At 46.6% G+C, this 24,342-nt stretch overlaps 1 protein-coding gene across 2 annotated transcripts in view; it reads left to right on the top strand.

Annotated features, from left to right (window-relative positions):
• SHISA9 (shisa family member 9) overlaps positions 1-24,342 on the top strand; it is a 265,643-nt gene that overhangs the window by 140,939 nt on the left and 100,362 nt on the right. The window lies entirely within an intron of this gene.

The following is a 24,342-nucleotide window of genomic DNA, read 5'->3' as shown; positions in this document are numbered from 1 at the left end:
AGCTGGAGAGGCAGCCTGCTTTGAACCCAGGCCTTTCTGACATCACAGTGCCTCCTGAATTGCATGATGCTTTCCCATCACAGGGATGCGGACGAGAGAGCCCTGCTTCTCTATAGTCCCAGGACATCAGATGATCCCTTGTCTCTGGTTCCAGCTCAGTTCCTTCTGAAGGCCTGAGTGCCCGTCAGTCTCCTGGCAGGCAGCTGGCTGGCCCAGGCCGGTTCCCCGGTGTCCTCAAAGTGTCAAAGCCACTTCAGTGATGTTGCAAAGCGGCAGCTGGAAATAAACCTGGGACCAAGGCTGATAGGCTGGTCAGATCAAAGCTAACGAGGCTCGTCCTGGGGAAACGCCACGGAGGTGGGCGACAACGAGGGTGATTACCTGCCCGCCTGGATTCTGGCCTGGCAGGAGCTTGGTGGGCAGGGAGGGATTCGCGGCTCTGTGGGACTAGGAGAGGAAAGGACGGGGCAGGACACACTTTGTTCCAGTCATCACGCGGCAAAATTAGAGCCACCGTCCTTCCTGCTACCATGGGCCAGTGCACATAGCAGCTGGGCCACTTACCAGGGCGACTGGCTCGCTGAGATATTTGGCTGTAGCAACAGCTGCATTTACCTATATGGTCCATGCAACCTTTTCAAGAAGTACGATTGGGCCAGGCAAGATTCTTAGTCCCATTTTAGAAAGGAAGAAACTAAGGCTCAGAGAGACGAAACGGTTCATCCAAACCCACACAGCTGACAAGAGCCAGAGCCAGGCCTGGCTAAGCTCAATGCCACCCACCCCCACTTTTTGCGTACAATAGGCCTTACTGCTTCCTGAAGATGAACTGGGGACTGATGAGGTGGGCAAGGATGAAAGACGGGGGCAAGAGTCTTTGCCATCTTTCGTTGTTCTGTTCCGTGTAGATGTCCAACACTTGTTAAATATCAGAGAATCACATCACTCGGATGTGGAGTTTTTGCCTAAGGCAGCGGTCCTCAAAGTGTGGTCCCTGGACCAAAGCATCAGCATCACCTGGGGACGTGTTAGCTATGCAAATTCTAGGGGGTGGGGCCAGCAATCTGTGTTGACGGGTGGCCCCCCTGAAGATGTGTCCAACTGGAACTTGGGAGATGACCTTATTTGGATAAAAGGTCTTTGCAGACGTAATGAAGGTAAGGATGATGAGATGAGGTCATCCTGAATTAGGATGAGACCTAAATCCAATGACAAGTGTCCTTGTAAGAGGAGAAATGAGGAAAGGACACACGGTGGAAAATGCATGTGGAGACAGAGGCAGAGATTGGAATGATGCCTCTGTAAACCAAGGATTGGAGGCCCCAGAAGCCAGAAGGGAGCCTCTGAAATGAACCAAGCTGGCAGATGCCTTGATTTTGGACCTCTGGCTGCCAGAACAGTGAGAGAATGCATTTCTGTTTTCAACCACCCAGTGTGTGCTCCTTTGTTACGGTGACCACAGGAACCTAGCACGATGTCCTCCAGGTGATTGTGGTGCACGTGAGACGCCCTGGCTCAGAGCAGTACTTCCCCAAGGGCGGGTACAGTGGCCTGACCCCTTGTCCACCCAATTAAAATCAACCCCAATTCAGAGGTGTGTATATCTATATACATATTTTTATATATATTCTTTTTCATAATAGGTTATTACAAGGTATTGAATATAGTTCCCTGTGCTGTAGAGTAGGACCTTGTTGTTTATCTATTTGAGAAATAGTAGTGTGTATCTGCTAATCCCAAACTCCCAATTTATCCCTCCCCCCACCTTTCCCCTTTGGTAACCGTAAGTTTGTTTTCTATGTCTGTGAGTCTCTTTCTGTTCTGTCAATAAGTTGATCAAGCTTCTACGGTGATTTTTTATGCAAACTAAGAATGGAGAGCATTTAGCCTTGAGGATGTTTCTCTGTGTGTAGGTGCCTTTTGTCTCTCCTTCCCTGCCTAGCCATATCAGCCCAAAGAGAGACAGCCTTCTTTCGCCAGCTTTCTGCACTTGCAGAACTGTTTTTTTTCTTGTTATCATGATCACTGTTAATTTTTTTGCTGGCTTTTTCTGTTTCTCGGCATCCAGCAGGGCAAGACAGGGAACATGGTTTATGGTAGAGACACACACACACACCCGTTTAGGACCCTCCGTCTGTCCTGTACTGTAAGTGACTCCAGCTCACTGCACAAAGCATCAGGGCCTGGATGAGAAGATGGTAAAGTGGAGAGGCATGAGGCTCCCTGACCCACATCTGGGGGCAGGACCACCAAGGAAGCAGAGCAGGAGGGGTGGGTGGAAATTTCCTAATCATCTGCTTGGACGCTGTAATGAGGTCAACATAATTACATACCTGAGAAGTTTCCATCATTCACCATATTCTGATCTCCAGCACCTGGTGGCAGCCCCTCCAGAGACAGAGGGCCTGGCTGGCAGGAGATTCTTGCCTGGCCCTCTGGGTCCTATAGCCAAGGGATCCCGTGTCCATCCTCATGGTTTAAATACTTAGGAAGGTCTTGTGAATCCAAGGTGCTCTCTGTACCTGCTGCCTGCAAGAGACAGGAAGATGGGGAGACCAGCCAGGCTGGACTGGGAGAACCGTCAGCTAAGGCCATTCACTCCCCAAGGGATCCTGTGGGTTTGGGAAACTCAGCTTGGAGATTTCTAGAACTACTGAGCCCACTCAGTTAATACTGTCTATTGTTAGCTGTGGTTGTCCCCTCAACGCAGCCACTTCGCATGTATTATCTTAGTTAACCCTCATCAAGGCCCTATGCTGAAGGCGTTATTGATTCTCACTTTTCAGAGGATGAAATAAGGCCCAGGGAAGAAGCAGCCTGCTGAAGGCCGCGCAGCTGGTAAGGCAGAACCAGGACTCATCTCGCTCAGCGTTTCTTAACCTTAGTGCCGTTGATACTCGGGGCTGGATAATTCTCTGTTGAGGGGACCATCCTGTGCACTGTAGGGTGTTTAGCAGCATCCCTGGCCTCCACCCACCAGATGTCAATAGCAATTTCCCATTGTGACAATCAAAAATGTCTCCAGACGTTGCCCAGTGTCCCATTGGGGGCAAAAATCACCCCACATTGAGAAACAGGGGTCTAACTTTGGATCCTGTGTTCTTTCTTAGATGCTGCTCTGCCTCTGCTAACATTCCAAATCTGAGCACCTCTGAGTCACCATATATGTAAAGTTATATGTGATGCAACTCATTAGCCCCATTACCTCCCAGCCAACCCCTCTTCCAAACACACACACACACACCCACACACACACACACACACACACACCCCTGCCATTATAGAGGTGTGGATCAACATAGAGATTTGTCCATTTGTTCTAAGGTCAAACAGTAAGTTACTGGATGGGCTTCTGGAGGCTTCATTAGGTGACATTAACCAGAGCATCTTAAGAAAACTGGTCTCCTTCTTTTCCCTCCAGTCTTTCCCAAGAATCTGCTTGGTGGGTTGTCCCCGCCACAGATGAACGGCTGTCTCTAGTGTGTTCGACACTGTATCCCCAGTGCCTGTCGGGCTGCCCGGCACGTAGTAGGCTCTCAGTAAATTCTTGTTGAATTATGAATAAACCTCTTCTAGGGTCCTTCCCATGAATCGAAATCACAAGAGCATTCGTTAACGCTTAGTGTCAGTGACAGCTTGCCTTGGTTACCATTGGTTCTGGGGACAAGAAGTGGAAACCCCTTCAAGCTACATAAAGCGAAAAGGCTATTTACTGGGAAGACCCACAGATATCTCATAGACTCCAAGGGCAGACGTCTAGCCCAGCTTCATGAGGGACCAGGGACAGGAAGGGAAAACAGGACTGAAGCCATTACCCCGCCTTTGTCTCTGCATGAGCAGCTTCTGATCTCAACTTGGTTTAGTGATTGACTTCATCTCCCTGCGTCTCTGTTCTTTCTGCTTCCCCTCCCCACCTTTGTATCTTTTTATTCCCTCTCCCAGTCCAGACCCGCTTCCCCTACTTCATCCATGTGGCAAAAAATGATCTCCTCAAAACTGAAATCTTGATCCTCACATTTACCTGACCTCTTAGTTGAAACACAAATGCAGACCAAGGAAAGTGTCTCACCACTAATTTCAAATTTTCAGGAGGAAGAATCTGATTGGCTCAACTTGGGTCAGGTGATCATGTCTGGGCCAATTAGGAATGTCCAGGAAGTAGGTTGGACTTGCTTAGTATAAAAATCATCCCAGGGGCCCATTTCTATGTGTGAGGAGCAGGGCATGGGGAACCACCCCTCCGCCCACACACACAAAACCTCTACTACGCTTTCTTTGCCCAACTGAGAGGTAGTACCTCCGTCCTGCCTGGCCAAAGGCATGTACTCAAGAAGAATCTTTTGAAGGTGGGAGAACTGGGTGTTGGCATGCTAGCCTCGGGTGGACACCAGACAAAAAGACTTGGAAGGAGGCCCTGGAGGGAAGTGGCAGTAGCACACACTTCCCATCCTCACTGCTGCCATGTCTAATTACAGCGGCCTGAGTCCATTTGAATTCATTGGGCCCGGAAGTCCAGTTTACATGAAAGAAAAGCCTGGTATGTGTAGCCCTTTGTTTTGATGGCTGGTAAGGACACATAACAAGTTACACTCCAATCATAAAAATGTAGCAAAAACAAGTCAAAAGAAGCCAAGGAAGACGAACAGAAGACTAAGCACTAGAAATTCCAGGGGACCTGCTTTATTGAATCAAACTGTAACGGTTGCAATGAAGACATAAATGATTGGAATGAAAACAGGTGCTTGTTTGATTCTCTTAAATAATAATAATGACAAAAAAGAGAAATAGCTAATGCGTATACAGCATTTTCTGTGGGGCAGGCGCTGCTCTAAGTGTTTGATAGATTCTAAAGCAACTCATTTAATCCTGCAGCAACTTGGTGATGGAGATTCTAAAGGGTGTGAAACCTAGTACTAGACTCTGGAAGTGGAGGGGGCTGCCCAAGCTCTACAAAAGTACCTTTGAAATTAATTAAGAGGATAAAAAGTGAGGGCATGTCTAACCTTCTCTAGGGGAGGCAAACAGAGTGGCTTAGAGCTGGGATTCTGCAGCAACCAGACAGCCTGGGTTTGAATCTAGCTACGTGACCTTGTGCAAGTTACTTAATATCTCTGAACCTCAGCTTTCTCTTCTGTAAAATGGGGACAAGCAAAACTTAACCTGAGATGATTGTGGTGAGGATTAAATGTGACAGAGGGACTCTGAAATGCCTAGTACAGCCCCTGGCACATAGAAGACCCTTAATAAGTGCCATGATACAGTGGTTGAGGATACAGCTGGATTCCAGCTGCGCACCTTACAAGCTTTGCACACTTGGAATTCCTCTCTAAAAGCTTCCATTTTCTCATGTGAAAAAACCTGTTTGATGGTAGATCCTACCTCGCGAGGTCTCGTGAGGAAGAATCCAGGCAATGCAGGCGAAGCCCTTGGCGCTGCGCATCACATAATGTGAGCTTGTTGTTATCATGGTCGCCAGCATTCCAGGATGAGGAACTAAGATAACAGAGGAAAGGTGGGCCACGGCAGATGACGGAGTGAAACCCATTCCACTGCTAAGTGATCTGCACTGTGCCATTAGCAAATTACGCTTGGTTTTTTTGTTGTTGTTTTATTGCAAAAGGACTTTAACAAGAGGAGGACACTTGTGCCAGTCATGCTGCCCCATAAACAATTCATTTCTCCAGGAAGTTCCATATTCTCCCAACAACGCTTATTCATTTTGACGGCATTTGCATCCCCCTTGACTTGCCTAATTTTAATGAGGCATTAGATCAACATCCCCAAAGTAATTTCAGACGACTCTGGTCCCTTGACAAAAATTCTGTTGTCAGGATATTATTCGGTTGATACATGAAGAATCTTTACCATTGATTTCCTGGCCTGGATTCTCATGCCAGCACAAGTGTGAAATGGTTATTTTTAAAAATATATAATGAAGATTTAAAAAAAAACTCTAGGAAACACCTTCTTGGAGTGTTAACAGTAGACATTAGTGTTCGTTGATGCAAGCAGCAGAAACCAACCTCGGCTGACGTAAGTGAGATGAGAACGTGAGAAACGCAATGAATGGATAAGAGACAGGAAGGCTAGGGAACTAGGGACCAGGGAATCTGGGCGTGTAGGAAGCAGGGAAATTGGATAGTCTCATCAAGACATCATTTCTTGATCACCTCCAACCATTATCTCAACCTTGTTTTGTTTCAATGGAAGTTGAGGTCCCAGGATGAGTCCCATTGGTCTTGCCTGGATTGTATGTCTGCCTCTTGGGTAGAAGATGAGACCTGGTGAATTAATAGTTTCATCAAGACCATTGGGGGAGAGGAAATTTCCCAAAGGAAGAGCAGGAATGGGGATGTGGCGTATCTGCACCTTTTCTTTAGCCGTCCTTTACCAGAATTGCAGTCAGTGCTTTGTAAGGATTGATTAATGTCCAACTGCAGCTGTGTATTGACTCTCACTGGAGATATGAAATAGGCATGATGTGCAAGAGGGGAATTGCTAGATTATGGAGGATGGGGGTTTCCAAACCGTTCCCAGTCTCATTTGATTTAATTCAGGGAGTTTTTGCTGTACCCAAGAATGGACAGGAAAATGTGACCCCCCAGAGGTGGAGTCTCTTAGTGATCTGGGCTTTGCAGTCATTTTATACAGAGAGAGGATGCCACATCTACAGTTAGACCCTAAGCTGTGGGAAGGGATCATTTAGCCTGGGGAAGAAGAAGAGATGGGAAAGACAACTTCCTAGCACTCTTTATCATAAGTATAATAGGGTCAGATGAGGCTGACAAGCCAGTTCTGCCGGCCACTGTGAATAGGCTAAGGAAAGCTGGGCTGAAATTGCAGTATAAATTATTTAGACAGAACATGAGGAAAGACTTGCTGGCTGCACGGAAAGTCAGACATTGTAGCAAGCCTTCAAGGGATGATTTTGATCCGAGGTGACCAAGTAGGGCCACTTCCCCCCGTTTGCCCCTATGACAGGCATCCCCAGGTAACCACAGCATCCCATCTAGGTAGGACTGGATTTCGGAATAGTTCTCAACCTGGCACTTGAGATGGCTTCCACTGATCGACCAGCCTGGCAAGTGGGGGCGGGGGAGGTGACACAATTTCTTGCCCCAAATCCAGATTCCGAATTGAGATTATGAATGGAAACAGGGTCCGTACTAAATATCTCTTCAATATTTCGCCGTCCTTGGACGTTGTTGCCAACTCATTAGATAATTGCCAAGGCTACAACCATGACAACAACAACAACAGAAAACCCCGAGGGAGAGAGAAAAAAGGACAATCTTCTAGGGGTGAAATCTTTAAAGCAGAAGTGAGGTATTAGCCAGAAGTTTTAACTCCCTTGAGAATAAACAGAAGACATACATATCACTTAAGACTTTTTACATTTTATACAGAAAGAAAACACAAATCGCTCTGGCATAAATAATTTATGCAACTTAATTGATTGAAGCAACAGGAAATTCAAGGGATGATGCTCAGTTCAGGTGAGGCTTGATCTAGCAGTTTAAAGACCTGGTTTCCTCCCGCTTTGCTTTTCCATGGTAGCAGCTTCATCCTCAGGCACCTCTTTGTGGGTCATCAATAGCTCCATGCTCTTTTCTCCTGGTCCAAAAACAGCTGCAGCAGTTGCAGACTTTCCATCTTCAGCCCACACCATTCAGAGAAGAGAGAATGTCTCTTTGGACACCTCCTTCTCGAGTCCTGGGCGTCTCTCTTTCTCAGTGGCCTGGATTGGAGCACGTCCTCCATCTCTCTGAACCAATCACTAGTTTGGGGGGTGGGGATGGCATGAAGGTCATCCTTTGAAATGAGAAAAAGATTCAGTCCCACTCAAACCACGTGACTGAGATTGGCGTGAAGGTAAATTTCCAGGATATGATGGAAGGGAGGGGAGAATGGATGCTGAGGAGGCAATAACAATTATTCTGTGCAGCGGTCGCTTGTGCATGTGTGGGTAGATTGGTGAGGTGCTGAAGTCTGTTTCCTAAAAGCCATTCCTTAAATAAAATGAGGATAAGGAAAAGATGGAAAGTTGATTTTGTCCAAAAGTTGTCAAGGTACCCGCTTTAGAGAAAATCTTTTCCTTCCCGAGAGAGAGGTCATCACCTCCTCTCCCACCTCTTACTGCAAAATTGGCGTGGACCAATTTTTCCACTGGATTGTTCCACCAGCTTTGCCTCCCGAACAGCCCTGCTGTGTGTGTGTGTGTGTGTGTGTGTGTGTGTTTGGCTCAGAGCTGATGTGCCCAGTAAGCCTGAGCTTTCCCAGCACTGAAGGATTTGTGGGCAAGCAGCCAACCATGGGGCGCCCCTTGGCTGGCAAAGGAATAACCTGAGAAGTAGACGCTGTTTCTCCTTTGCTGTCTTGCCTTGTCTCCGTGGGCCTCGTGCTGGCTACCCCATAGGTCTGGTGAAGGAATGGGATAAGGACGTGTTAAGACTCAGGCTTGAGTACATTGCTCATGCCTCATCCATGCAACGGTCATATGCATGATCTATTCTGAGGATTAGTGGAGGCATTACAGGAGATGGTGTATGCAAAGCAAGAGTGCCTCCCTTTGTGTCCTAGATTTGGTTCCCCAGAAGCAGAATCTCAAATAGGGATTTTTGTGTAGGTGATCTATTGAAGAATGCACTCCAGAGATGGGTAGCAGTACTCAGCAAGGATGTAGTGATGGTCTCAGTTGGTCTGCAGCCTGATCCTCTGGGGAGCCCTGAGCATCCATTGCATCTCAGAGCTGGTCCCACTTTAAGGCCAGGGGTCTGGCCATCTGTGCTCCTGTGTCATTCAGTCATCGACTGTGGGCTGCTCCAAGGGCCTGGGGGTGTAACCTCCCTGGTGAGGCAACTCCCATTCAGTTGGAGTCAGTTTTCCACGGGCGAGGGTGGCTGTGAGTCATTTGTGATCATCATTCTCAACAGCTGGGGGATGACGCCGTTCCTGGTGGTGAGAACTGGGCAGGGCACCAAGGGCAGACACCACACCGTGCTGGATACAATCTGGTGACAAGGCGGAGGGAGACAGAGCTTGAGAGGAGCTCTAGTTTATAGACACGGGAGCTGAAGTGGGGAGATGAGGCCTGCAGTGCCAGCAGGCAGTGGAGGAGGAAGGGAGAGGCAAACTTCTTGCCTCTTGTAATTAATGAGTTTATTCCTACCATCAGTTTTCTTAAAAAAAGCTGAACCGTTTCTTATAGATTATATGGACCAGCCCCTTAGTTTTAAAAACAAAGAAACAGAGGCCCAGAAAGGACCAAGTGACCCAAATTCCCGGAGAGAGTAAGGCAGATCCTACAGGAACATATCTGAACCTGCAGGAACATCTCTCTCTTCAAACCCAGTGAGCCCCACTCTGCTGCTGCTCTTTGAAAGTCGCCCACGAAGGAAGCTGCTGTTGCATTGTGGAAATATGTTCCCATGAACTCAGGGACCCCCTCCCTGCTGTTTAGAAGCAAATTTGGATCATGTGGTGAATCAGCCTCCTAGACAATGTTCTTGCTTCAGAAGAGGCTTGCGGGGAAGCGTGGTGAGCTCAGGTGCACGTTAGTGCGGGTGCCCGAGAGGGCTGGCACCAGGGTGCTCACAGTTATTGAATAAATATTTATTGTGCTAGACAGTGGGGGTTGCCGCAGTGCACCATCCAGATGGCTTTCTCCCTCTGGAGGTTACAGTCCAGTGGGAAAGACAAAAATTACACTACTCTTGGTGCAATTAAAGTGACCATTGTGGTAAGGGGTACAGAGATGTTCAAGGTGTTGTGTGAACATATAACCAAGTAACCTGGCCTGGTTTGGGGCCAGAAGGCTTTTCTCTTACGGGAGTGATGTTCCAACAGAGATCTAAAGAATGAAGAGAAGTTAGGAATGGGGGCGGGAACGGAGGAAGGGGATGGAAGAACATTGCTGGGGGAAGGAAAAGCTTGTGCGTGATCTCCAAGGTGGGGAAGGGTGTTTGAGGAAGGTCAAGGTGGCTGGAGAGTAGGGTGAGAATGGATGTGCTGAGAGATGAGGCTAGAGATCAGACTCTTTGGTCAAGAGGAAGACATTAAATGTAGGTAAACAAGAGTGGGTGTGAAGATCGGGGGGGGTGTGTGTTTAGGGTCTCAGGAGAAGATGTGTGTTTTTTATCATTCTGGTAGTTACGGCATGAAGGAATGTACTTAGCAACATGGTAGATTCAACTGGTGTTGCCTTTCCCTTCTTCAAAGCACAGAGGATTATTGGAGAGAGAAAGATATATATAGTATATTACACATAAAATATATTAATTAATACATTAATTATTATTAATTAATATAGCATAATATTAATATACAGTTGCAGCTGATCCCCACATAAGGCTAGAACTCTGCTTCCTTTATTAAAGGGCTAGAAAAACTCTGCCCACATGTCCAAGAAAGGTTATTGCCTACCCAGGGTTCAAGGTTGAGAAAAGAAAATGTCCAATGAGAAGGCAAAAGGCCAAATCTGTGTTTTATGTGAGCTTACCCACCTGGAGGGTAGACATTTTAACATGAGAAATTAAGGTATAAACAAATCTAGGGCCAAGGAAACACTTGGGGAGTTAAGATCCCTTTGTAAGGTCACTTTTACATTCCTTGGCTCACAGAATTTTTACAGAATAAAGGATTTCTGCTGAAGATGAGCTCATAATTAAAAAATTACAAGCTAGATGATGAAACATTTTATGTAAAGGAAAGTTAACAGGTATAATAAGAAGAAGTAACATCTCAAGAACTTGAGACAATAGAACCACCTGGAAGAGACTGTAAAACGTTCGTTGAAAATGATCAAAGTGAGAAAAGAAGGATGAGAGATAGTAACAAAAGCACCGGATACTGTAAAGAAGAGATAGGAAGTTTTTTTTTTAAGCCAACTAACATTGTTATAGAAATCAAGAATATCCTCATTGAAATTAAATACTCTATTTCAGAGTTAAACAGCCAATTAGACGTTGCTTCAGAGAGAGGTAGTGAATTGAAAGATGGACTGAAAGAAATCATCCAGAGTGTAAAAAAATGGTGTTGATGGTTTGGAAGAAGTCAAGAGTCGATTCAGAGGATGCTTCAGTTGTGGTGTCCCGGGCAAAAGTGGTACCAGTGAAAATGGAGAGTGGAGGATGGTTTAGAATGAAATTTAGGATACTTTGTATTTCAGGAGAAGACTATGCTGAGGCAGGGAGTAGCGTGCTAGTTCTCTGGGGGGAAACCAATGACCAGTGGGTGGAAGCTGCAGAGAGGCCAATCTTCCTGCATTATCAGGAATATTTCATTTTTCTAAGAACCAGGCTTGGAGAGATTATGAATTATTATTATGCATACTAGAGATGGGAATGTACACCCAGCTGTTTTTGGCACCAAAGCCCATTTGTGGAACTACAGAGTCCCAGATCTGGTTGGCAGTAGGAGAGTTGGAGGGGGTGGGAATAGGGGGCAGACAGCTTGGGGGCTGGGTCTCTCTTCTTCTGGGACTTGGCCCAGGACTTGCCTTCAACCTCAGGTAACCAGGTAACTTAGATGGGAGGAACTTGCAGATCCTATCTCTCACTGTAACAAAGGGGTTAAGAAAGCCTGACTCTGCCTCTAGCTGTGTGATCTTCATCCAGTTGCTTTCTGTCTCTGGGCCTCTGTTCATCTGTAAAGTGGGGGTGCTAATAAGACTTACCTTACTGGGCTTTAGACAAGATTAACTGAGTAACGCATACAATGGCAGGTTGGTAGTAAAATTTACAACAAATGTTAGCAGAATGATAGTCATAACTATTCTGGATACAGTTGAGAATCTGGGATGGAAAGCGTCCACCTATGGGGGAACCTGTGAGCATTAGCTGTCATGGATTTCCAGATAACGATGGAAAAGAGTGATTTAACTATTATAATTCAAGGTATGCCACGTGCATGTGGGAGATGGAGGGAGCAGACAGATATAAAATCCTTTTTCCCTTTGGGTAGCTATTGCTCCAGCTCAGCCCTGAATTTTTTTTTTCCAGGTGCTCAGATGTGCTTTGAGAATTTCCTTGGGAGTTGGGTATTTTTATTCTCTGGCCTCCCTCACCTACAGTCTTTGTTATTTATTTGTTTATTTATTATTGAAATATGGTCAGTTACAATGTGTCAGTTTCTGGTGTGCAGCACAATGTCCCAGCCATGCATATACATACATACATTCCTTTTCATATTCTTTTTCATTAAAGGTTACTGCAAGATATTGAATATAGTTCCTTGTGCTATACAGAAGAAATTTGTCTTTTTATCTATTCTTATATATAGTAGTTAATATTTGCAAATCTCGAACTCCCAATCTAACTCTTCTCTCCCCCTTACCCGCTGGTAACCATAAGATTGTTCACTATGTCTGCAAGTCTGTTTCTGTTTTATAGATGAGTTCATTAATGTCTTCTCTTTTCTTTTTTTAGATTCCACGTATGAGTGGTATCCTATGTATGGTATTTTTCTTTCTTTTTCTGGCTTACTTCACTTAGGATGAACGATCTCCAGGTCCGTCCACGTTGCTGCAAACGGCGTTACAACACGGATCGTGTTTGTATCTCTTTGCATCTCCATGTGACAGGCCTCTCCATATAGGCGCCGCGGTACCGTCCGGGATCTATAGATACAGCGCGAAGGCAAACTGGTTCAGATGAAATTGTCGCTGAGTCAGATACTCCTCTGGCAGAAGATTTCAGTGCGTGTGGCTGACTTTCCCCCTCCGTCTGCCTCCTCCCTCCTCTGCCTCTTCCGTCTCTCTGCTCTGCCCGGCTTCAGGCCACACCCCATAAAGAAATGCCCGGACGGCCGGGAGAAGGCCCGCTCCCGAGCCTCCGTTTCAAGAGGCTGCCCCCATCATCTCTGCATCTTGGTACTTTTCCTTTCTCTCTTTGTCCTTCGTCAAGTCTCCCGCAGAAGGGATTCTGGGAAAGAAAAGATTGTCATTGTCACGAGAAAGGAGAAAAGGTAAAATGTGATGAATTCCCTAAATGTGCTCCTCTGATTTGGGATGAGGATAAAAGAGGCGTCCCCACCCCCCCACCCCCGCCCCCTAAACCCCGCCGGAACTGCGTGAAACAATTGACAAAACATGCGGCCGAACTTCGCATCCTCGGAAGATGACTTTAAAATAGGCCATTAGACAAAAGTAAGGGAAGGGACAATTTAGTGCTAAATATACCCATTCTTATAAAATCTGCTATTTTTGAGTTAAATGTTGCGGAAATTACTGAATTTGCATTTAATTATTTTAATAGATCTTGTTTACAGATGACTAGGCAAAAATGAAAAAAAAAAAAAAGAAATATCCCAAACTAATTCACTTTGACTGCTCTGGTTGTAACTGTGCCGAAAATAGAAAAACATACTCAGAATATTTTCTCCAGGTCGGAGGGAAAGCCAACTTTAATTCCATTTGCTCTCAGTGTCAACACCACACAGGCTGTTTTTTTCTATTAAATGAGATTCATACTTTTGAGATTGGGGATGAAATATATGGTACAGGACTTCTCTGGACCTGTCTCCTGATTGGCTTATAGACTTTGCTTTGGGTGTAATGAGAAGTAACGTGTTATATAATCAACAAGACTGCGGCCTTTGTGGTCAAGCATGGCTGAGATTGAATTCAAGTTATGCTCTGTACTAGCTGTGTGTCCTTGGGTAAGTCACTTAACTCCTCTGAGTCCTGATTTCTTCTTCTAAAATAAAGATATTAGTTTAACTAAGTAAGAATGTCAGAGAAATTAATAATGACATATATGTAAGGCAATTAATACAGTGCCTGACACACACTAGGTGCTTAGTAAATAATGTTCCTTTTCCTCATATCTTCCTCTTTTTACTTATGATCAATTTTCTTCCCCCTCCTCCTTGATAGAGCACATTTTCTGGGTTCAGTGGTTTGTCAAATACTTCCTGGGCCCCAGGGATAGCTGTGAGAAAGAAGAGGAGAATTTTTTTGGCAACCATGGTGGGCAACCATACTTCCTGGCACCTTGCATTTGGAACCCGTTTCTCAGGAGACCAGCAGGCATCTACTTGAAATGTTTTTTCCTTCCTGTCTCTGCTTTGGGGACAAGCAGACCCATTAGCCCATAGTGCACAATCTGTCTTTGTGCTTTCAGGCTAAAGGTTCTGAGAAGTGGTCAGCCTTGCTGTTTTATATCTGGGTTGGTTGAGCCCCTTCATTCTGCATATCTTGATTAAATGGGAAAGGTACGATGGATGAGAAAAGGAAAATGATTGTTTCTCAAATAGGAGTGTGGCTACCTCCCTGGGTCAGGGAAGGGAGACAAAAAAAAAAAAAAAACAACCCAATGTGTTGCTTCTGCCATGTGTGGAAACGCTGAGAAGGCAACCAGCCATCTCTGAACCACACAGAGGAATCTCACCAGATACCTCATGTGCTATTTTTGCCTTGATCTTGGACTGCCCCGCCTCCAGGATGGCTGTGACACTAAATTAATGGAAAGACATGTTGCTGTCCTTGACATGATACAGATTCTGCCTTTGTACCAGGATTTTATGTCTTTGGACCCCAAGGACCCATATCCCAACACAGGAGAGACCACTGGACAAGAATCAAAGATACTGGCTTTTGAGCTGAATGCTGTAATCGTATGGAAATCCTCAGCTGTCTTCTCTAGGGAAGAAGGATTTAAAAAGAAGTGTGGGGAGGCTGCCAGCTTCCTCCTCAGGACTGTTCTAGCTCATGTGGACTTCAGGCACAATATTCACCATGTGTCAAGGAAAAAGGTGGCGGTCTAGACAGTCCTGATTTTACAGAGCCCCAGCTTTGCATTTCCAAGGGTGATAGAATATAACACTCACCCAGCAAACGCTGGACACTTAGCTCCACGCAGGCAGGAGCTGGTGATAGTCCGTTTTCATCTCTGTATCCCCAGCAGTGAACACATTCTCTGGCACCTCGTGAATACTCAATACCTAGTGAGTGGGTGTTCTCTCCTTGACAATAAACTCTAGCCAGTGGTTCTCAAACTTGAGTGTGTGTCAGAGTCACATGGAGGGCTTGTGAAAACACAGATCACTGAGCCAGATGGTTGGGTCAGGGGTGGGGCCTGAGAATTGACATTTTGAGAGCCACGTCTCAGGTGGTCAGGAGTACAAGCTTTGGAGTCAGGAATCCTTGAGTTTGAATCCTTACTTCACAAGGTGTTAGTTGGGTAACTCTGAGCAAGTCACTTTATTGCTCTGTGCCTCAGTTTCTATATCTACAAAATGGGAATAACATCTATGTCATAAGGTGGTTGAGAAGGTTAAACAGAGGATGCCCTTAAAGTGCTTACTGGAGGCCCAACTCATAGCAAACATTCAATGAATGAAAACTAGTTTGATCATCTACTGAGCACCTACTGTGTACAAGGCCCTGAGCTATGCAGTTAGAGGGCAGCAACACACAAGATATGGTCCCTGCCCTCAGGAAGTTTACAGGTGAGTGGGGAAGGCAGATGGTTACACCAGTAATTAGCTGCCATGACCACAGGTGACAGTGGTAGGCTTCTGTGTGAGCACAGAAGGAGACACACACCCAGCTGGGGCTGGAGGCTTGGAGATGGAGCCTGGGCAAGGCTGATACCCACGCTGAAGCTTAAGAAATGAAGAGAAGATGGAGGAATTTTGTTCCCGGCAGAGATAATGTTTGGATAGAGCAGGAATCATCCCTATGGGGTCCCTGTAGATCCCTCAAAGCCTTTCATGATGCCTGAATTACTATGATTCCTTGGGGTCAAGGCAAGTCCTATCTTGGAAGTTTAACTCACTATACCCTCATTGGGCATAGACTTCCCTGCCCACTCCCAAAACTCACTTGCTCAGTCCCGTCCTCTTTGACCTTTGGACACTCCATGAAGCTTCCCGGCCTGCTCTTACCCCAGGTATTTGCACGTGCGCTTCCTTCCACCGAGAACTCTCTTCCCCAGACCTTCTCCTCGATGACTCTCTTCCCTTCACACCAGCTGCCGAGACAGGCCATTCTCAACACCTGTTTGAAAGTAACTCTTCTGTTCTCCTCACTCTCTTCTTACTCTGTTTTATTTTTCTTCAAGGCATGTTTCACCACCCCCTGGACTTACATATTCATTAACTTGTTTATCGTCTCTTGCCCCCACTAGAAGTTCAGCTCCATAAAAACGGGACTACGTCTTGTGCTGTAAGGGCTTGGTTCACAGGGATCCCTTGAGAAGTGTTTGTTGAATGAATGTACGAGTAACTGAGACAGTGGGCGAGGGAGAGAGTCCCTGAAGAGTCCTACGGAGGTCCCTGGAGAATCTCCAGTTCCACTCTTTAATGTTACGTTGGAAGAAATTGAAGCCCAGGGAGGGGAAGGGCGCTGTCCAGGGCCACACAGTGGGCTGGCATCAGGTCTGGCCTTGAACCCAGGACCCTTGAGTCCTAGAGCAGTGCTCAGCCCTGGGGCTGAGTGCCCTTGGGCCAGCTCTTCTAGCCCAAACAGAGAACAGGCACTCTATGGGACGGGTCACTGGATGGCGGAAAGCCCCACGCCATAGCGGCACTGTCTGGTGCTGGAGTCTCCAGGTGGGAGGGTACTTCCTGTACAGAATGTAGCTTCATAGCACCGGGGGCCTGGGGGTGTGCTAGGAAGGAGTTTTTGACGTGGGTACAGTAGACGATCGCGGCGGACAACATCCTGCCTCGCCAGGTTGCCCCGGCCTGTGTTGAGAACCTTGTGATTCTCAGAGCGAAGAAGCTGGTAGTGACAGCAGCGCTGGCTGTCGCCCTGGTACCAGCAGTACCGATGGTCACCACAGCCGATGTAGGTGCTCGCTACGTGTGAGCCACTGTGCTTGGCGCTTTATGGGCAGGTTCTTCTCAATAGCCCGTTGATTAGGTGCTATGTTATCACCCCTTCATTTCGCAGAAGAAATTGAGGCCCAGAGGGAGGAGGTACCCTGTTCAGGGTTTTGAACAAACGTTGGTTGACTCCAGGACATGTGCTCCCAATGTGGAGGCTGAAGAGTCACAGAAACTTGGACTCAAATCCTGGCTGTGACACTGAAGAGCTGTGTGATCTCGCGCAACGTGGCAACCTCCCTGAACCTTGGTTTCCTCATCTGTAGAAGTGGAATAAAAAGACAGTCCCCGCCAGAACCTTGTAAGATTTAGATACAAGGTATACAAAGTGCCAAAAAACCCCTCCTGCATAATTGGCGTCCATAAGTGTCAGCTCCGATGGTTAACGGCTGCTCTCCTTTTCCTTAACTGATTCAGGACTAGCTGTTCTGTGTCGCCGTAAACCCATTACCTTCCCAGCAAGGCAAGGAGTCTCTAATTCCCTCTCATTTGCTGGCCCTGGGCTCTGCTTTGTGCTTTCTGAGTTTCTGAATCCTGTTCTCTGCAAGTGAGGGGGAGGGAGCTTTCTCTGTGTGGAATGCAGGCGCCACTTCCAGGCTGCAGCAAGAGAGGAAGGAGGCTCAGAGAAAGTGACACCTGGAATTAACCCAAAGGGCTTGACTGGCTTCTGGAGGATGCATCGCGCAGAGTGTCTAGATTCTCTTCGAGGATCAGCTCTGGGCTCCCAACCACTCTGTGCATGTAGCAGTTGCTGCCTCAGGAATGGAGCTCAGTTCTGAGTTGGATGGTGTCACAAGGAGGCTGCGCGATTCAGACAGATGCCTGGCTCTGCCCTCTTCAGGCTCTGTGATACTGGACAGCTCCCCTTGCCTCTCTAAGCCTCGGTTTCTTCATCGACAACATGGGGTGGCTGTAGTTAGTAAATGAAGGAACAGTGGCTAGTTAAAAGGAAATATTATATATGTGTGAGAGACTGATATTAAGGCTGCTGGGTTTATTCAACAAATCTTTCCTGAGTGTATAAGGCACTGTCCTGAGGCCCAGGGTTTGCAGACTATGGCCTGCAGGTCAAATCCAGATGCTGCCTATTAAAGCGTTATTGGACACGCCTACAACTATTCATTTATGTATTTTCCATGGCTGATTTGGTGCTACAGCAGAGTTGAGTCATTGTGACAGGGACCATATGGCCTGCAAATCCCAACCTACTTACTAGCTGGCCCTTCACAGATAGAGTTTTCCGACCCCTGATCTAGGTAATGACACAGAGAGTAAACAACACACACACACACTTCTTCCCTAATATAATGGGAAATTCTAGGAGACAGGAGACAGATAATAAATCAAATAAATAATTAAACTTTATATTGCATAAGAAGGTGGTAAGAACAATAGAGAAAAATAAAAGCAGGGTGAGTGACAGGGTATGCTGGGGAGGGACTAGAGTGGTGATTTTGAATAGGGTGGCCAGAGCCAGTTTTACTGAGAAAGGGGCATTTCAGAAGGAGATGAAGAAATGAGCAGTGCGGTATCTAGGGAAAGAGCATGTAGGCGGTGGGGGTGACAAGTGCAAAGGCCCCGAGGCAGGAGAGTGCTTGGTGCATCCTGAAAGCAGTGAGAAGTCCAGTGTGGCTGGAGCAGAATGGGTGGGGGAGAGAAATGGGGAGAAGCAGGAGATGAGAATCCTCATCTCAAGAGGCGGGCATCTCAAGACCAGTTGCCTGACGCCTTGTGGGTTCTTTCGTGGACCCTGTGTCTTTTCTCCCAGGTGAGCTGGGAGCACTGGATGGTACAGAGCTGAGAAGGACCATGATGGGATTTGTGGGTGTAGGTTGCACAGCAATGATGGGTGCTTGCCTGGCTCATTCCTACCCAGGCCTGGCCCTGTGCTCAGTACTGTCCAAGAGATGAGAGGTTACTGGCTTGCTCTTGCCCTCCTGAAGTTTCCACTCTAGGAAAAAGGGTAGCACAAATGTCCTCAAAGACAGGGAAACACTGGCTCGTGCCAGGTTGCAAACGACTCCTTCGGCAGACCTGGCCAGCAATCATGTTTTGTTTGACTTGCACAATTATATATGTAATAAAAACTGTTTTAAGCTAGTTGCTGTCTTTTGAAAATCAAAAGATTTCATAGTAAATTCAAAATTTGGGCTTCTCATGAAACATTAGGAGGATCTAGCCAAACAGGGCCCAACTTCCGACGTGGATGGTGGTGATGCTGAGAACGGCTGCCTGTTTCAGGTGGGGTACATGCTCCCAACTCACTCCCAGGCCAGGCCCACTTTACGTACCCTGACTGTATCCCTCCTCCCTGAAGGCTTTGGGGTTTGAATCTCTTGAAGTCGGGGCTACAGATCTGAGTAGCACACTTGGGGCATAAACTTCCGTGCTTGTCCCCCGGACCCAGAACCTAAAGTGTCTGCCGTGGCCAATTGATGACCAGTTACGATGGCTCCTATTTCTTGTTGCATCCCTAAGCACAGTGCTCCAGGCTGAACCTCCAGGGCAGAGCAGCCTTCAGAAGGAATTACATGCAGCATAAAGGCTGCTATTTTGGTAGAATTCTGACCTGCCTTGTGTGTCCAAGAGGTATACTTTCCTCACCTCTGCTAGACCCCTCTGTTCTCAGGTGGTCCTCAGGACCAGAGGTCTGTGGTAGCCATTGCTGTGCCTCTGAAATACTAGGAGCAAGAGAGAGAGGATAGATTTCCCCCCTATCCCATCTGATGCCCCAGTGCAGACTTCTTGGACACGTTGATCACTGGGCAAAGTCAGGGTCACAGCTGGGCCTTGGGAAACATTTCATCCACGATGTTGTAAATTGGTTTCCCTCCTTCTGTCCTCCCTCCTGCCTGGCACCCACCCTACCCCTACCTTTTCTCTGCTGCCGTGATGCTTCACTGATTCCCCTTGACATTCGGGGAGAATTCACTTTCCATGACTTTTGTCCCTGTTAATCCCCAATCAATATGTGACATCCGATGCAGTCACTGTTCAGGGAAAAAATAATTATTATTCTGCCTGGGCCAAAAGTCATCTTAATTTAAAGGATAAATTGCTAAGTCAACTTCCAGACTTCATTCTTAAGGGAGACAGGTCACGGGTTGGCAGAGGGAGCTGACAATTTCTGAGAGTCTATTCATAGAGCCATACCCATTCAAATCTTTTCTTATTTCTGTTTTCCTGAGGACCTACCATGTGCAAATCTCTTTGACTACATTATCTCCAGTTTTCTCAACAGCCTGGGAGGTAGTTTCTTCATTTAAAACATGAAGAAATGGAGGCAAGAAGATTATATAACTTGCCCAGGGCCATACAACCAGTTGGTAGCAGAGCTGGGATTGGCACTCAAGTGTGTTAGACTCCAAAGCTTACACCATACATTGAGGAATAGGACCCCCCACCCTGTCCCCAGCACCTCCATCCTCCTGCCCTTCAACCTTATTCATCTCCCAGGATAGGCTAAAAAACTCCTTCCTTAGAAACGTTCTCCTGGCGTGAGCTTGATGGCTTATCTCATTTTGAGCCTGATGTATAAAGTTTTGGTTATGCACAAGGGGACATGACCATGTTGCTAGGGTGACTTGTTGTACATGTGGAGCCACAGAGTGTCCTTAATGTCTCAGGAGCAGATGAGTGGGAGAAGCAGGGGCTCATGGGAAGGAAGCCAGGGTCACATCTGCAGAGCAAGAAGTCTCGGGTCAGAATCAGCTCTGCTCTTGAACACCGTACATAACCCAGCCTTCCCAAGATCCTCAGCTGCTGGGGAAGATGGAGTCACAAGAGCAGGGGCTGCTCACGTTTTCTGGCTCTTACCATCCTTCTCACACACAGGACTTCTGCCCCTGCGAACCTTCTCTTTGTCTGAGACTTCTTGCGGGAGGTTCACTGCACACGCCTTTGGCCGCGTTCGTCTCACAGTGTCTGCCATATTTTTTCCCTTCTCTCTTGGCCTCATTGTCATCGTTTGCAGCTTAAGAAGCTCTTGAGGTTGCTTCCTGGTGCTGGTGCCCTTGTGTCATCGCACGTGGACTCTGCTGATGTTCACAAAAGGGCCAACTCTAAAGTTTCTCAATCAGCGAGGAGTCATCTCTCCCCAAATTGGATACGGAGTCTGCTGTCCGAGCTCTAAGGCCATCCTACGAGGGCTTTACCCTAAAGCGTCTCATGAAAACAGAGCCTTTGGTTTCTTCATTCATCCCCTTTCTAGATTGCTCCAGGGGCCAGGCACCTGCTTTGTGCTTCATCCCCACATTTCTCTCTCGGGCCATCAAAGCCTCCTGCTTTCCTCTTTATCTCCAACCATTGCTCTCATGCAGTGGACTTCGGTAGAAGCATTGTCCCAGGGGGCTCAGGGCATCAGTTCTCCATGCCCTCAGACATGTCTGGATGTCAGTCGGACTTCAAAGCAGGACGTGGTCATATTGAATAGTATGGGCATGGATGGGAATGTGAAATGGTGCAGTGGCAAAACCGTTTGGCGGTTACTTAAAATAGAAACTTACTATAAATCCAGCAATTTCACTCCTAGGAATGTACCCAAGAGAAATGAAAGCATATGTTCACACAAAGACATATCTGTGAATATTTGTACAAGCATTATTCATAATAGCCCCACAATGAAACAACCAAAATGTCCATCAGTCAGTGAATGTATATAAAAAATGTGGTACATCCATGTAGTGGAATACAATTCAACAATAAAAAGGAATGAAATATAACTGCTACAACATGAGTGATCTTAAGAATATTATTCTAAATGAAATAAACCAGATGTATAGGCTATCTGTTGTATGATTCCATTATGAAATAATCCAGAAAAGGCAACCCTATAGAGATAGTACGTAGATTAGTGATTGCCTGAGGCTAGAGGTAGGAGCAAGAATTAAGAGCAAATAGCTATGAGGGAACTTCTTGGGGTACTGGAAATGTCTACATTTGGAGAGTGATAATGATTGAAATATTATACATTTACTAAAAAAAAATCAGAGCATGGTGTACTTAACAATGGCTGAAGTTTATAGTATGTAAATTATATCTCAATGAAACTGATTTTGAAAAATATATGGGCTCTGATTCAAACAGACCTTAATTTGAATTTCCGTTTGATTGCTCACTAGCTATGCCATCATGGATTACTTAATTTAATCGAGCATCAGTTTCCTTTTCCATGAAATGGGCATAAACACTACATGATTGGGTTTTTGTGAAGATACAAATTAGCTCTAACATGAGAAATGCTTAACATCCAAAAAATATAATGACAATAAAAATTAAAATTTACAAAAAGACCAAACATTTATATACGACATGCTCAATAAAAATTAATTTTAAGCGTCTTTCCTTGCTGCTAAGACATTTTGTTTATTATTAGCATTTTTGAAGTGTACTGTAAGAGTGTAGAGCTAGCAGAGTAACTGGATTGGTTTTATCTTGGAAAGTGTTTCTGAACACTCAGTGCATCTGTGGATTGAAGGTTTATAAGACTGGAGGAGATACCGTATTATCGTGGTTGCCTGGCGCGTTCAGTCCCAAGTGGGTCCTGCATGAACTGCATTTCAGGCCACCAGCCTCCTTCCTCCTTGCTCACCATGACAGGTCTTTCAGTCTTCCCAGCTCCTGCTTCCTAGTTTTGCAAAGCTTCTTGTAGGGAGCCTTAGAAGGAGGTGGGGCAGGATGTCCCCATGGGGCTTCCCACAGCATCCCAATTAGACTAGTTGTGGGGAGATTCTGGAGGAGGGCGGTCTGGGCTTGTGCCAGCAGGATGGCTGCGAGTCTGGGGAGAGAGAACAGAGTGCAGAAAGGAAGCTGAACTTCCTAAGCCGCCAGTTTCATTTTGGGCATAGCGATCGCTGGTGCTGTCAGGAGGGATCAAGCTCATCTGCTGAAGAGAGCTGCCAGGGGCTGAGAAACTCCATCCTTACGGGTTACCGAGCTCCTCTTGGGTTTACTGAAAACTTGGCACTGCCTAGTGGGGAAGACAGAGCTTCGAGGCTGGGAAATGTTGAACAGAAGTCAAGAGCTCCATCTTGGATACTGGCACTCCAAGCCGTCATCATTTGGCTCCTACCCTGAACACCCATCGCTCTTACACCTCACCAGGGTTTGCTTCCTCTGTCTTTCCCTGGTCTTCCCATTTCCCCAGATGCTGCTCTCCCTCTGCCTCTTTGCCTTTGTCTTGGATGCCTTGTCCTCCTTCTTTTTGCAAATGTGGGAATTGAACCTCGTTCAAGGTCACATGGCTAGCAAGTGACAGAGCTGGGATTAGAACCCAGTTTTCAGTGACTCAAGAGCCCAAGCTACAAAGCTCTATTACCTCCCAAACTTTGGTGTGAATCACAGTACATGTTATCACATTATATCCTGGAGGTGTGCTGGCACATCTGTGCAGCCTGTGCCCAGCACAGAGCCTGAGTGCAGGAGTGAGTTTGGCGCGTGGTAAGTTCCTGAGTCAGACCCTACTTCTGTCTACCACTTACTAGCTCTGTGGCTTTGAGTGACTTGTTTAACCTTTCTGAGCCTCAGTTTCCTCATTAGGGGGTATTAATACCTCCCCAGTGTTTTTGTGATTTTGGTGAGGTGATGCATAGACGGGTGCCTGATGGGAACTAAGTGTGGTGGACAGTTTTGTTTTCCTTTGGGCACCCGGACCTTGTTTACCCTCAGCCCACTCAGTTCAGAGGGAGTTTAGCTTAATCTCCAGCTCCAGGGACAGCGCCATGACCCTGGCTGGTGGCCAGAGTGCTGAGTTACCCCAGCCACATGGATTGGTTCGAGGTGGACACGTGACCTGGATGAACCAATCCATGCCTTCTCTGGGAGTCTGGCTAGAAATGACAGGAAGAGGTGCTTTTCATCCTCTGAGATGATGGCGGATGCTAAGGGCCACATAAACACTGAGTTGTTGTTGCCATCTGCTGCGAAAGCACTTTCTTAAGAAGGAAGGCGACCCAGAGGAAACAGAACCACGAGAAGGAGGGTGAATGAGAGTTGGGATCACACTGCGTTCCTGGACTCAGTGATCCAACTACCTTTCCAGCACATGAACCAATGAACTGTCTCCTTCTCCCTCTCATTCTGCTTCTCTTCCTCTGTCATCTCTCTCTCTGTTCCTCTTTCCCTGGGTCAAGCTAGCTTCAGTTGGCTTTGCCACTTGGGGATGAAATTTCTGTTTCACATAGTAGGCATTTTAAAGTGGCAAGTCTTGTTTTAATTTAAATGTTCAGTGGGTGAAGGAGTGGACGGAATAAGATGTGCTTGTAGATCCAAGTTGAACTTGAGATTTAGCAAAGATCAGATAATTAGATAGGCAGGCGAGGTGAGGACAGGTAATAGGGCTGGAATTCACAGGGTGAATGTTTCTTCAGTAGGAGGAAGGGCATGGAGGCTGAATTATATTCTCGTGTGAGAGCCACCTGCGGCTGGGCAATAAGGGTGGCAGGTAAGACACCATTAGGTTGAGGCCAGGTCACCGAGAGGCTTCACTGCCGTGATTCTGCATTTGGAGGATAAATG

The sequence above is a fragment of the Vicugna pacos genome, chromosome 18, assembly GCF_048564905.1.
Source record: "Vicugna pacos chromosome 18, VicPac4, whole genome shotgun sequence".
NCBI lineage: Eukaryota > Metazoa > Chordata > Mammalia > Artiodactyla > Camelidae > Vicugna > Vicugna pacos.
Note: the sequence above shows the minus strand (reverse complement) of the source record. Positions and strands in the feature narration are given on the sequence as shown.